At 38.8% G+C, this 13,309-nt stretch overlaps 1 long non-coding RNA gene across 5 annotated transcripts in view; it reads left to right on the forward strand.

The window, feature by feature from the left end:
• Window positions 1-961: 961 nt before the first annotated feature.
• The window catches only part of LOC137858571 (uncharacterized), a 31,178-nt gene continuing 18,830 nt past the window's right edge, over window positions 962-13,309 (forward strand). The window contains exons 1-5 of one of the 5 annotated variants that reach the window (XR_011097852.1): window positions 1,251-1,501; window positions 2,143-2,202; window positions 5,413-5,488; window positions 6,254-6,405; window positions 6,936-8,494. This is a non-coding gene — a long non-coding RNA (uncharacterized lncRNA). Of the gene's footprint in view, window positions 1,144-1,250; window positions 1,502-2,142; window positions 2,203-5,412; window positions 5,489-6,253; window positions 6,406-6,935; window positions 8,495-13,309 lie in introns of those variants that run through there. The other 4 variants (XR_011097850.1, XR_011097848.1, XR_011097851.1 and 1 more) reach the window with 4 other exon arrangements.

The raw sequence follows: 13,309 nt of genomic DNA on the forward strand, positions 1-13,309 counted from the left end.
CAAGACAATGCAATTTTCACTGTTGCTGTTTCCTACCTCTCGTGTATGTGCAAGGTCAGACTGAGAACAGGTGAAATATTAGGCTTTGAGAGCCTTCGAGTGAATCCTGTGTTATAATAGTTATAATATAATAGTTAAGTATAACTGGGGAAGGAGTGTTTTTTCTGAAAGAAGAGAAAGTTTAATACCTACTGTAATACTTGATCTAGTCTTAGAACATAGCCATGAAGGAGTACCTCTGAAAGCCTGCAGATACTTTGAGGGTTGATGTGCCGCCGAACTGAAAGGCCATTTGATGCCTGGTGCCACCACGTGGGTGACTGAGCAGTTAGCCACCTTTCTTTTTGGGTCCAGGCAGTATGCTACCCAGCTGCTAAAGGTTTCAACAGATTTTGATGTGTTGGGATGAATTTATGGAGGGATTTTGTGCCCGTGAGAGAAGCACAGGATGAGATCGTGACTGGAAAGTTGGGCACATGTTGGCTGTAAATGTCAGTCAGTGCAGATTTTTAGAGAGTAGGTGCATGGAGACACAGGAAGGAGATGTGACACTTGGCTCTAGGGGGGAAACAGGATCCCAGGGTGTCAGTGGATACAGAAGGTTATACTTTGTTTATTTAAGTTTGTATATAAACTGTTTAGAGTTCATAGAGTAGCCCTAACAGAAATGCCAAAGAGAATTGGGAGAATGGATCACCAAATTAAGTCTGGTAGAACTTAATATGTATGCCAACTTTAGTCAGCTGGGAAGGGTAATTGATGTAATATATAGTAGTTAATGAGATTGATATTTATTTACCAAAAAATAAACTGTTTACTTTGGACCAGCTACTAGTATCTTTGATGAGACAAGTTTCAGAGGAAAAAGTAGTTCCAGAGGAAAAAAGTGTTCAATCGTTATCCATCAACTCGCCTGAGTTTAAAAAAAAGGGGGGGGGGGGAATGGTAAATTGGGATTTATGATATTTCACACAGGTGCCAAGTTGCTCTCAGTTGCCATGGCAGCAAATTAGCACCAGGGACTTCTGTCAGGGCAGGTGCGTTAGGCCAAGCCCTTAGGCCCTGGGGCTTCCCTCTTGCCTTTCAGGCCTGGCTGGCTGTCCGCTGCCACAGAGGCTGCCCCTTCTCATTTCCCTTAGGTAGGTGAGTGTATAGTTTGTTTTCTGAGGGCTGTGCTGAGGCTGGGTGCTGGCAGGATGGCTTTGGGGAGCAAGTCTGGGCACCTCCTCTCCTTAGTGCTTGTGGTTATGGGCATGTGAGTTAAAGCTGAGTTGTTCTGGCACTGAACTTGCTGATGGGTGTGGGGGGTGGGTTTAGATGGCTTTTGGTGGTTTAAAGGAAGCCAAAATGGTGTGCTTGGTGTAATGGCTCCCACAAAGAAAGGCCCAGCAACATATTGTCATTACATCCATGCCTGGTGTCACTCAGACCTTTCATGAAGTGACAAATCCCACCAGGCTCTCCTCAGAGCGTGTGCGGGCTACATGTCTTCTGCCTACAGGTATGTGGCATTTGCTCTTTGAAATAAAGCAAAACTCTTCATCTTTTTATGTGAAACAACGAATAGACATAGTTATTGTTGTGCTAGGCCTCTTCCTTTAGAGGAAAGGCCAGAGGCAGGCCTGTGAGGTGATGGCGTGGAGTGGGCAGATGACCAGCTCTGGGCATCTTGCTGGACTTGAAGTATTTGCGCTGCCCTCTGCTGGTATTTTGTTTCTTGTGCAAATTTGATAAATAAAACGATCAGCTGGCAGGTCTAAGGCTGACTATGAGTGAGCATTGTGCCTTCCTTTCAGCCACCAGCATGTCGAAATGTTACTGCTTGTGAAACTTTTCATGGTGCATTGTTTCTCCCCTTCCCAAAATAAGCTTAGTGCAGGTAGCAGTGGTCCTTGTGTGATAATTTAGGGCTTTTCAGGCTAAAATATGCTCTAGTAATAGTAGTTTAAAACAAACAAACAAAAACTTCTGTCTGTGTGTAGATTCACCTTTTTTTTAATTTTTTTTTCCACATGATTGTGTGCTTTGAGCAGCAGTGGTGGTGCATTTACAGCTTGAGCGTCTCACCTTCTCCAAATTCTGAAAAGTTGCATATTCCTTAAATATGAAGCCATTGAATATCAATTTTCTTTTTTAATACAGGAAAATCTCATTGAAGAAAGAATGATTTTCCCTGCATATATACATAAGCATGCAATGAAGGTAACATCTTTTACATGTTTCTTTTCTAAATGTATTAAGAATCTTAATAGTGAAGTTTCCGTTTCCCCTTGGTAAAGAAGCGTGTGTGAAGGGATTTGGAGTATTTCCATGGATTTCTTTCTTCCTTCAGTATGAATAGTAGCAGTTCAGAGAATAATAGCAAAAACAGAGGAATGTTTAACTTATTTCAGGAACGCTTAGCAAGTCATTGGCAGCAGTAAATTCTATGATGTATGTTGTTAAACTGGGCTGCTCGTCTATATTTCTGTATTTTAATATGGAATATTTAAAATATTTAGCAATAGAATCAACACCTTCAAGCAACATCTCAGTTACAAAACTGATAATTCCGCAGTCACAACTTATGCAAGTGGTTTAATTCCATTTCTTTTTTACTTGCATATTGGTATTACTTTAATAAAAGTAAACATTAAAGAGCAGGTTTTTTTTTTTTTTAATATATTTTCATTTGTTTACTTTTTTGGGAAAGTGTTGTAACATTTGGTCTTCATAGCTTTCGTCTTTCATAGATAAGTCTGGTTTTGGTTTTGTAAAGTTTTGTGTGTTTGTGTTTCTTAAACAAACCTGTATCTCTGAATTATTTTTTCTGGCTGCAATATTGAAGGATTCTTGATTTATTTATATTTATTTATTTATTTATCATTATTATTATTATTATTATTTTTCCTTTTATGCCCAGCATTTAGCAGGTTGGGTTAACCATTATAAGAAACTTAAGGTACATTTTCCAACTGGAAAACTACCAGAATTGGCTTTTATTTTCTTTCTCTCTCAACTATGGAGTATCATATCTAAAATTATGGAGAGTATAAATGTGGAAATGTTAAATCTTTTGTTAATGGTTTCGAATTAAGCACACATTGTTGCAGATGATTTGGAGGACTTATTTAAAGTAAATATACAATTTCAAGCTCAATTATCATTCATAGTTTAACTACACATAGCGAGATATTAGGTCTGTGAATTTGATACAGTGTTACTTCATAATTATGATGCTTTTTTACAGTAAATTTGATATAGAACAGTTGTTAAAGGAAAGCTGCTGAATAGTGTGACCAAACATTTTATGGAACACATCTGGTGAATTAGTTCAGGATGTGCGCTGCATAAGAACAGAGCCTTTTGCACAAAATGAGAAGGAAGCTAACTCCACATGTATATGTTTGGCGGACATGAGAAGAGGTTAAACAATTACAAGTTAATTGTGTAAGCTAATAGGAGGGGTGTTCATAATGACATTTCAAAATAGCTAAAGAGGAAATGGATGAGAATTATTGTTTTAAAATCTCAAATGAATGGTTTACACCTGTTAATGTTACATTTAGAACAGCTGTTTCTTTTATTATCAGTAAACAGATGCAGAAAGTAATGGAATGTTTTAAAGCAATATGTTAATCCTGTCCCCCACTACTGAACATTCTCACAATCTGGTGATTAGATATTAACCGTAATGCTGTTGTCATCTGCACTTAGAGAATTCTTAGGGGTTTTTTAGTCATTTATGTATCTGAAATTGTAAATGTTCGTCCAACATTATTGTAGTCCTTTGTCAATCATGAGTCCTTTTGCACATCAGTAATTTTCCTTATGATTGCACTGGGTTGAATTACTCTGCCAAAGCAATACTGAATTTGGTTTTGCTCAAGGGTTATTTCTGTCTTTGTAATTTCTTCATGAAATGAAACAAGCTATATTTATAGGAGAAGAAAACAATTGCTCTTGAGGGCCCAGGCTAGCACAGCTTTCATCTGAACTCTACAAGTCCTTGCTTGGTATTACAGGCACAGCTTTGTCAGAGCATGCTCTGTTAGATCCAACGCTTCACGTGACTGCAGGTTGGAATAGCACCAATAAGATGGTAAAAGCAAGGCTCTTACGTAGCACGTGGAAATTTTTGTTGTATATGAAAATAGCTTTAACCCTAGTTCATTTGTTTTCTGTACACCATATGACAGACATCACATTACTAAGGGTTTGAAGTACAGAACAGCTATGGTTCTGACAGACAGCTATGGTTCTGACAGCCTCTTGGAGGAAAAATAAATAAATGAATGAATGAATGAATAAAGGTGTTTAAAAAATTAATGCCTAAATTGACCTGAAGTTACCTGGAAGCCAGTACTTCACACGCAGATCCTCAAATGTGGTAGTTGTAGTTCCTCAACCTAAGATGTGTTAGAGTTATAATATCTGTAAAGGCTATTTATTTATTTATTTTTAAATGTAGCATTTCAGTGACATGACGTGCAATTGTGGAGCATTACTAACTCAGCACTCCAAGAACGGAAGCATAGAAGATTAATACTGTATAACTTATTTGGCAGATTAGTTTTCAGGAAATGTAGAGACCAATGAATATGGCAGCTGCATTATTAAAATACTGTATTCAAGCCCAGGTCAAATTGTTCATTCATGCGTGGAGTAACTCAGCATTAATTGAATCATTACATTTTTTAGATATTTTACATCACCGATATTTTGTGCTTCAACACTTAAAATGCCTGTTTAAATTAGAATATTCACAAGGAGTGACCATTTTGACCTCTGTATAAAGACTTTGTATAGGAGCATTCATTTTGTGGTAAGAAAATTAAGGTTTTACCTTATTTCTGGAGGATTTTAAGGACGCTGAGTCAGGTATAATTATATAAGTGGATGTAAAATAATAAAGGGGTTGTTTCTTTGCTTGTTCTCGTTAGCATGGTACTGTTTCCACTATATGAGTGAGAGGGACCATTCCTTGCAAAAGAGAAGAGAATTTATTGTCTTAAATTGAAAAGAAGGGGGAATGAGGAACCCTCTTGTATTCATTAAGTAGTTTTTTTTTCTGTTTTTTTTTTTTTTTTTTTTAAAAAAAAAAAAGTCCTGTCTTCTCACTTCAGGAGAAATCAAAAGAAAATCCTTTCAGGAAAAAGAAAAAAGTTTATTTCGTACAAAGTAGTTGTTGAAAGGCAAATGGTTTCAGCTGTGAGGAGTAGATTTAAGTATGATTCTTGTCAAACTTCTGGCCCAAACTGCCTAGTGACAAATAGATTATTTCAAAGCAACACGCTGTGTTATTTCTGTTCCTCTTCACTTCAACCAGACAGAGTTTGACTCTTACTTAATCAAATTTTCTGTTGTTCTCTGACAGTTTAGGTGTGTGTAATTTAGAATAAGAACCTGTTAATAGTTACTAACCACTTCTAGGTTTTGGAACCTGAAGAAACAGCTCCATTTTTGTTGAGCTGGTTGGAGCTGTAGAGGAGAGAGGGAAAAAAAGTAAGTGGTGGAGTCCTCAGGACTCTATAACTTCTGTTTAGTACTAAGAGTCACCAAAAGTATGCAGGATTTTTGTTGTTGTTGTTGCTATTGTGTTCTGTTTCTTGTGCATTTACTTGGATGCTATATAGAAAAAATGTGTCATGCTGAATTCTTAAGTCATTTAATGGAGGTTCCAAGCACCATTTAAAGATATATATATTTTTAAACCTGTGAGAATGCAGAATTAAAACTAAAATCAAATTATTCTAATATTCTAAAGAAGGACTTCAGTGACGAAATACACTGCAATAACAGCTATCTTACAACTTTTCTTCTGGTTGTCAGTCCAAGTCTTTAAACCATAGCTCAAAAATCTGGAGCAAGTATTTTGGCATAGGACAATTTGTTGTAAGGAAGATTTAATAGCTTGTTATGTCCTATTTCTATAAACAGAAGTCATTTGGAGTTCAGCAGATATATTTAGAATCAGCATTTGTGCTGGTAGTTACAAGCTGAATAAAATTATCTTTGAAAATCTCTATATACAGAAGGGGATATACGAGTTCAAATTTATCTCACAACAAACTCAGGACACTTTGACTAGCTCACTATTATTAACCTCCAAACCTGGGAGTCAAATTTAAACTAATTATTAAAAAGATCTGTAAATGAAAGGATAATAAGCTTGGTGTGAAACAACAGTAGTAAGGGGGGAATTGTATGATTACAGCTGTACAAAGGTTCAGTCCTGTGCTCTTTACCCTGGTGAAATCTCTCCTTCACAGAGGCTGTCTCTGTACCAAGGAGCCCTGTGTAGGGCCCAAAAGCTGGAAGTTCTGGAGAAGTTTGCTCTGCTTGGGGCTGTTTGGGATCAAAATTATGAATAGGAGTTTACACCGAGTGATTTTTAATCTAACTTTGTTATTTGCTGACTTCAAGGTATGTGTACTATCTGAAAAATGTATGCGAAGTCTAGTTAAGATATGAGTTTTATAGGAAATTAAAACCATAGTGACCTTTTGGCCTTGTTGATCATGTGCATGAAGATGTTCATCTGTTAGGCTGTACTAATCACAGCAACAGGGCTCTTGCTCAGGGACAGCAGATATGAGCAATGGTCTTGTACGTTTGTTTTTCTGTGGTTCTAGAGAGAGAATTCTGCAATTAAAATATTTATGATTGCATTTAGATGATGCCATTTTTGTATATTCTGTTCTGGAAAAGATGGCCATTCTTTTGTCATGAAAATTAGATTTATTAAGCGGCACAAATAGACACCAGTGTCCTAGTTGAAATTTCAGTTGATGTTTCTGCCACGATTGCTGGCTCTGGCCCCAGTGGTGAGAAGTTCAATAATTTCTCCTAGATTGCTTCTGCTATAGATTTTGTCAAACACTGGGGAGTTTGAAGACCTAGAATTCAAAGTATGTGTTGCTCTTAAATATCTTTTCCCTCCTCTATTTTAACAGAATACCAGCTGTTGTCCTTTCTTCTATAAAAAAAATGTCCGTACTTCAGCATCAGATAAAAATGTCACCTGGTCGTGTGATCCCCTGGTCATCTTACTGAAGAAGCATCCTGCAAGGATCGTTTTGTAAATAGGGAAAACATTCTCTTTATATTATCATATCTCAGCAGGACATCTTTCAGGTTTTACCATGTTTGAGTTTTGATCATTTCAGTACATGTTGGAGACCTTTTTTTGTGTAGTGTTGTTTTAAACGGCTTTACTGATGAGGGAAAGCGTAAGTAGGCTTTTTTTCTCATGTTACTTACGGAGATTATAAAAGAACACTTCAGGGTACTCAGTGCTGCTCGTCCAAATGACTGAGGCACGAAGTTGTGTGCAGAAAGGGGAGCGGTATCACGCCCTTTTGCCCCGTCATTAAGCTGGCGTGTTAAGAAGAGGACTGGCCACGTAGCTGGCTGCTGGCAGATCTGGGAACAGAACCTACCACGCCGATAGTGTTTCCCTGCCTTAACTGCACTGGAAGTCTACTCGCGGGAGAAAATGATACTCTGGTACCGAATGATATATAGGATGTGCAACACAAAAGATTTCCTGTTTTCAGTTTATATTACATGACCTGTGGGCTAGCTGAGGAAAACATCACTGAGAAAATGCTACATCTACATATACAAGTGTTTCTATTGATATGTTATTTTTCTAAGATTTTGCTGAGTAAAGCTATTTCCATACATAAGCGTTGTGGCCATCTGCAACTGCTTGTCAGTGGGGCTGGTTTGAGAACACTGCCTGTAATTGTAACCTCAGGAATGTGTGACCAGCTCGCAGCCAGCTGTGCATGCCCTGACTTTTCCCAGGTGTTACGATACATGGCCACTTTTGTTCTCTCTAACCAATGGGGCAAAATGCATTCCTTGTTCTTCACCACCTTGTATTAAACCTAAAGGCTGCTGTTATTTATTTTATTTTTTTAAGGTGTCATAGCAAATAACGGAGTTGTCCACGTTGTTTAATTATTGTTTCTATATGCCATAGTGTGCAGCATCTCTATGGTAGTGTGTATTTAGAGAAATGCAGATAAGGTCCTCAATGTGCCATGGTCTTGCTTTAAATTATCAGTGCTGACCCTGCAAATTACACAAGTGTTTTTGTTGTTGTTGTTCGAAAAAGACATTGCTTGTGTTTCAGCAGCATAGACATCTCTGCAGCCTAAGGCTCTTCAGCTAGACAGTTAGTACCAACATTTTCTGATCACATGCTTTGTTTATGTGTTTATCATCATGCATTTTTATAGGAACACTTAATTGCTGACTTCTGCTTGGAAGACTAAGTAAAAGTTGTCCTAAATCCAATTCAGAGCTATCTGAATAGGGTTTTTTTCTTTAATTTTCTGTCCTTAAGTATTTTGTATACCTGTAGCACTTTATTTACATGTGTAGCATTTTCTGTGCTCAAGGTGAGGCATGAATATAGGTTAAGAGCTATATGTTGTAATCACAAGGAAAGGACTTAGTTAAGTTGAAGTGCTAAGTTAAGTAAAAAGTTGAAGCATGAGATCAATTTATGGACGTGGTCATTTGCTGATGTTTTTATTTTTTTTAATATAGGAATATATCCACTTGTCAAGTTCGTACTGCTGGCTTGTATTTGCCAGCAAGTTACACGATCTCCACATAAACTCAGGTACTGTCCATATTTATTTTAACTTGAGACCCATTCTTTATACGATCTAAAGGACAGGCTTACCTCTGGAAGTGACCTACTCAGACCAGTTTCTGGAGCAGAATGAATTCAGAGCTTCCAGCAGGGCAGCTCTGTAACAAGGCACAAGCTCATGAAGTGTGAGCTCACAGGTACAAAATATGCTTTGTATGGATCAAAAGGAAATGCAGCTTAGGCCAAAAGCATAAAGACCTTGACAGCACTTTAACCAGAAGTCATACTGAGCATAGCCAGTCTCCAGCATTCCAGACTGACTCTTGGGTCAGCAATGAATCTTCCGTTCATTTTTTTGGGCTTATGACCTATCCAGTTTTCCATAGTCGAGGTGAAATGAAAGATGAGCATCAGAGTTGGAGACCTTTCTGATAGTGCCAAGCAAATCCTTTCAAGACACGATAATCAGTCAAGTGCAAGTGTGCTCATTACTGCGAGTGAGCACTAGTTTGTTCTGTACATTCGTTTCACTCAGAGTAATTTTAAAACATTTAAGTGTTGATTAAAACTTTTGCCTTCTGTGGCCTTTCAGAGATCTTACACCATCGGTTTTGGTTATCTTGGAATGTGGAAAGGCCACAGGTTCGAAATCAGAGCTCATATGTTCCTTACGACTTTGAATCAGTAGGGAATGAGTACTTGTAGGTTCTTGGGGACCGAGAAGAGCTCAATTAATTCTGAAAGTCAGTGAAGAAATGAACTCCTAAACACTTGTTTAGCTCTTGAAAATTGTATGAGAACTGTTTAGGGAGGAGGAGAGGGTCATTGCAATCCAGTGCCAAGACCTGTTTAAACATAAAGGCAAGCTCACTCTGATAGCTGCTGTGCTACAGAGTACCCTTGCAAGCTGGTCTGACGGGAGAGGCTGAATTATTATGTGCCTATTCAAGGGTGCCCTTGGAATTCAGGCACTGCTCTGTGAACCCTCTGACAAAGCAGAAACTGTCCCATCTTCAACAGAGGACAGAGGAGAGCTGATGAGACCTGGGCTACAACTGTGTGGTACAAATCACTCGTAAGTGATTTGTGCCTCTGACTGACGTCTCTCCAGTGAAGCCTCCCAGCTATGTTCAGCACTGCGAGATTCCTGTAACCACTGGTCTTCGGTATTTCCTGTGAAACTTAAACCTAATGTTCAAAATCTGCAGCAACACTGAGCTGGTCTGTCCTTTGTTTTCTGCTCGTCAAGGTGGCTTTTCTCATTGGCATAAATCACAAAGCTCCTGCAGCAGTAGCGTTGTCAGTGTGATATCCAGCAGCTCTGCTATCACCGAGGGATATTTACAGCCCCAAATGCTCCACTTGGCTTGATTTGAAGCCTCTTCTTGTTTCGTCTTTCTCCGGTGTCTTCCATAATAATAAGTAATCCTGATTATAAGAGGACACAAGGGTTTCTAAGAGAAAATCACCTGGAATGATGCCGTGATATTTTTTATTATTTATGTCTGATGCGAACACAACAAATTAGCTGAAGGCAAATAAAATGCACCCCTGCAGACATTCAGCAATTTCAAAGCAACAGCATAAAAATATCTGCGATGATTACATTTAGTCTATGGTAAAGAAGTTAAATACCTCTAAATTGTGTGTAACCTAGTTGAAGAAATAAGATACTTCTGTGGGGTATGGATACATAATGTAAACAATTTCAAAGAGTATTTGGCAGTCTCTTGGAATTTGCTCCAAATGCTTTCAGCTCAATGGTAGTGAAAAGCCGTGCTCCGTTATGGCCTCACTTGATATTTTATTTTGGAGGAGGGAAACTTGGAAGCAAGTCTGCATTTTTTTTATTGCTTAAAGGTGACAGTGGGGAGAGAAAAAAAAAAAAAAAGACCAGCTGCATGCTTTTATTTCTTCCTACCTGCTCGTCTTTCCTACTTTCATTGTTGCTTTTAACTTTCAGGCTTACTTGAGCAAACAGAATTGAACTGCACAGACCTGCTTATTTGCTAACACAAGCTCTATGTTTACATTTTAATCTGTGATGATTACTCGCTTCCTATATGAAGGGAGCTGATGTGTGCACATGCTTTAGGTTCCTGCTCCTTCCAAGTGGTTGCTCTTGGAGAGAGAGCAGCTCTTTCTGGTGTTAACACTGTGCATCTTCCTCCCTGTGCATCTTCACAAATATTTATCGCTACACCTGCTGAGATGATCTCGAAAGCTTTCATTACAAGGACTGAGGGCTTAATGGGGCAGGAAACACTTTCTTCCCGTAGAGATTTTGAAGGCTCAGTGAGAGCTGCTCCGATTCACTGCAGCTTTCAATCACGCTGCCTTCTGCTGCATTCTCATCAGCTATTGCAGGCTAAGGAGTATGAATCTGCTTAGGAGGTAGGTGGGAAGTGCAGGGAACGAGCAGAAGTTAATTTCTCCCTGCTTCCTGCAGAAAGCGGCTGAGCAGCGCTGTTAACCTCGCTCCTGAAAGCAAATATAAATCGGCGGTCCTGACCGTGAGGGGCTGTTAAAATTCTCATAGGGCTCTTTATAAGATGTTAACCCCCGTGGTCTGGCCAGGCTCCAAAGTGGGTAATTACATTCTTCCTACCTAAATTCCCCCTGCAATTGCGATTCGACGTGCTGGTATTCCTCACTTCCTCCCCGCTGCCATGCGCCGCGCAGCAGTTGTTGCGGCTCATCCCGGAGGGACTCGCGGCGGGTGACGGGTAGAGCGACCATGTGAAGATCCCCTTGGATGGGCTATCATTTATGATGCTTATTTTTACTTTAAATTACCTGCGTTTTAAAGTGTACTAGGTTCATCTCAGCCTCGAATGCACGCAAACCATGTGCAACAGACCTAGAGTGACCAACAGCGGGTCAACAACTGTTTCAATCCCTTCTTCAGCCTCTTTTCAGAGGCTTTTAGGTAGACCGGGCTAAAACTAGGTTATAGGAAGGTTTCTCATAAGGTTTTGTTATAAGATAGGAAGAATACAGACTATGTAGCAAGGCAAATGTGAGTTTTGCCTCAACTGAAGCTCATCCATGTAATACATCTTCTGCTTAGGGATTCTCTTCTAACCTTCAGAGTATCGTCCAAACGCTCATGTTTTAAATTTTTTTTTTTTTTACAATCTTCTTACACTAGAAATGCCCTTTATTGTAAAATCAGTGTTAATTTAAAATATGTGATTACAAACTAATTGGAAGTAGACTGCTATGAATGTCCATGTTGCCTCTAAGCAGACAGATGTGGAGTTAGTGCTCAATTTTTAGCAGAAGAGCAAGGTAATCATTACATGCTAAATACAGAGACTTCAAATTCAGCGTCCTCTAAACAGGATTTGCTTTAACACGTTTGTAATACAAATGGTGATGCTAGGGAACGTTTTTGCACGTATTTAAAGTTAGTTTCTGTCTTCCCTTCGCTCCTGGAGTGACTCCTGCCAAGCCTACCTGTGCTGCAGAGGAAGCCTTTGTCCAGACAGCAACCTGAATAAGCTGAACCATCAGTTCAGAAGGCAGAAGAGGCCTGGTATGTTGTGTATGTGTATGGGAAAGCTGAAGGTTTTGCAGGTGATTTTTCCCATGGCACAGGAAAGGTATTGCCAGTGCTGGATCACAAAAATGGATGTATGACTCTACGCTAGCAAATACGACACACTAATTGAGCTCCTGAGGGCATCCTGAGCCCTACCTCCTCGGTCAGTCTGGACCTCTAAGTCTTGGCTCCTGCATCAGTCACTTGATCTCTGGTGCTTCTGGGGAAGGTTTAAAATGCAAAACAAGCAAACAAACAGAACCGACAAACTGAAGAAAAAATAGAAACAACCTCATTCTGTAAAATTATCACAATAATAAAAAATCTGCTATGACACAATGAATCTGCAAGCTTGAAGCAGAAAATTTCCTTGCAACAGCTTTCCTAGCGTTAAGTGAAAAACCACACTAATATGAACATACCTTTCTCTTTGAGCTATGAAAGAAAGGAAAGAAATTGACTTCAATATTTGACACAGAATTTAGCTCAATGTGGTCTACCACTGGTTGCTTAGAAAGCAGCCTGTGCTGACTGCATAACCAGATGTTTAGTTATACCTTTGTAAACGCACTCAGTATGGGTTTAATAGATTTTAACGTCAAAGAGGAAGCTTAGTTCACTTGCCTGTGATCAGTTTGTTCTTATTTAGAAGCAGTTTGCCATTTCAATGTTTGTTTTCTAGTTTTAAGCAGTTTTAGTATTGCGACCTTTGAGAATTTGCTTCTCTAGTTGCAATATATAATGGTAAATATTTGCACAAAATATGACTGTGCTGTGAAACATTTCTCTTGTGGTAATTTAAATATTTAATGTTACCAGGGCAGTTTCAAGATACACTTAGTTGTTATTCTATTGCAAAAAGAAACCTGTTATTTTTAATAAGTTTGTATAAGTAGATGGAAATAGATTAACTCATAGTGATAATCTCCGAATAGATTTACTTATGCCTGTTACAAGATCACCACTATAAGATTACTCTGTTGCCATCAAACTTCAAAGTCATCTGTGTCTTCTGAGCATCCTTCGCTGCATCTGACATCCTTGTATTTCATTTGTCTGAGCTTTGACAACTCAGCATCCCCAGCATCCTTTTATATTTTTACTAGCTTCTGTTTCCAAGACGAGACACAAATTCCTAGATCCTTCTGGTCAAAAAAAAAAAAAAAAATCCAAGC

The sequence above is a fragment of the Anas acuta genome, chromosome 6 (genome assembly GCF_963932015.1).
Source record: "Anas acuta chromosome 6, bAnaAcu1.1, whole genome shotgun sequence".
Classification (NCBI taxonomy): Eukaryota; Metazoa; Chordata; class Aves; order Anseriformes; family Anatidae; genus Anas; species Anas acuta.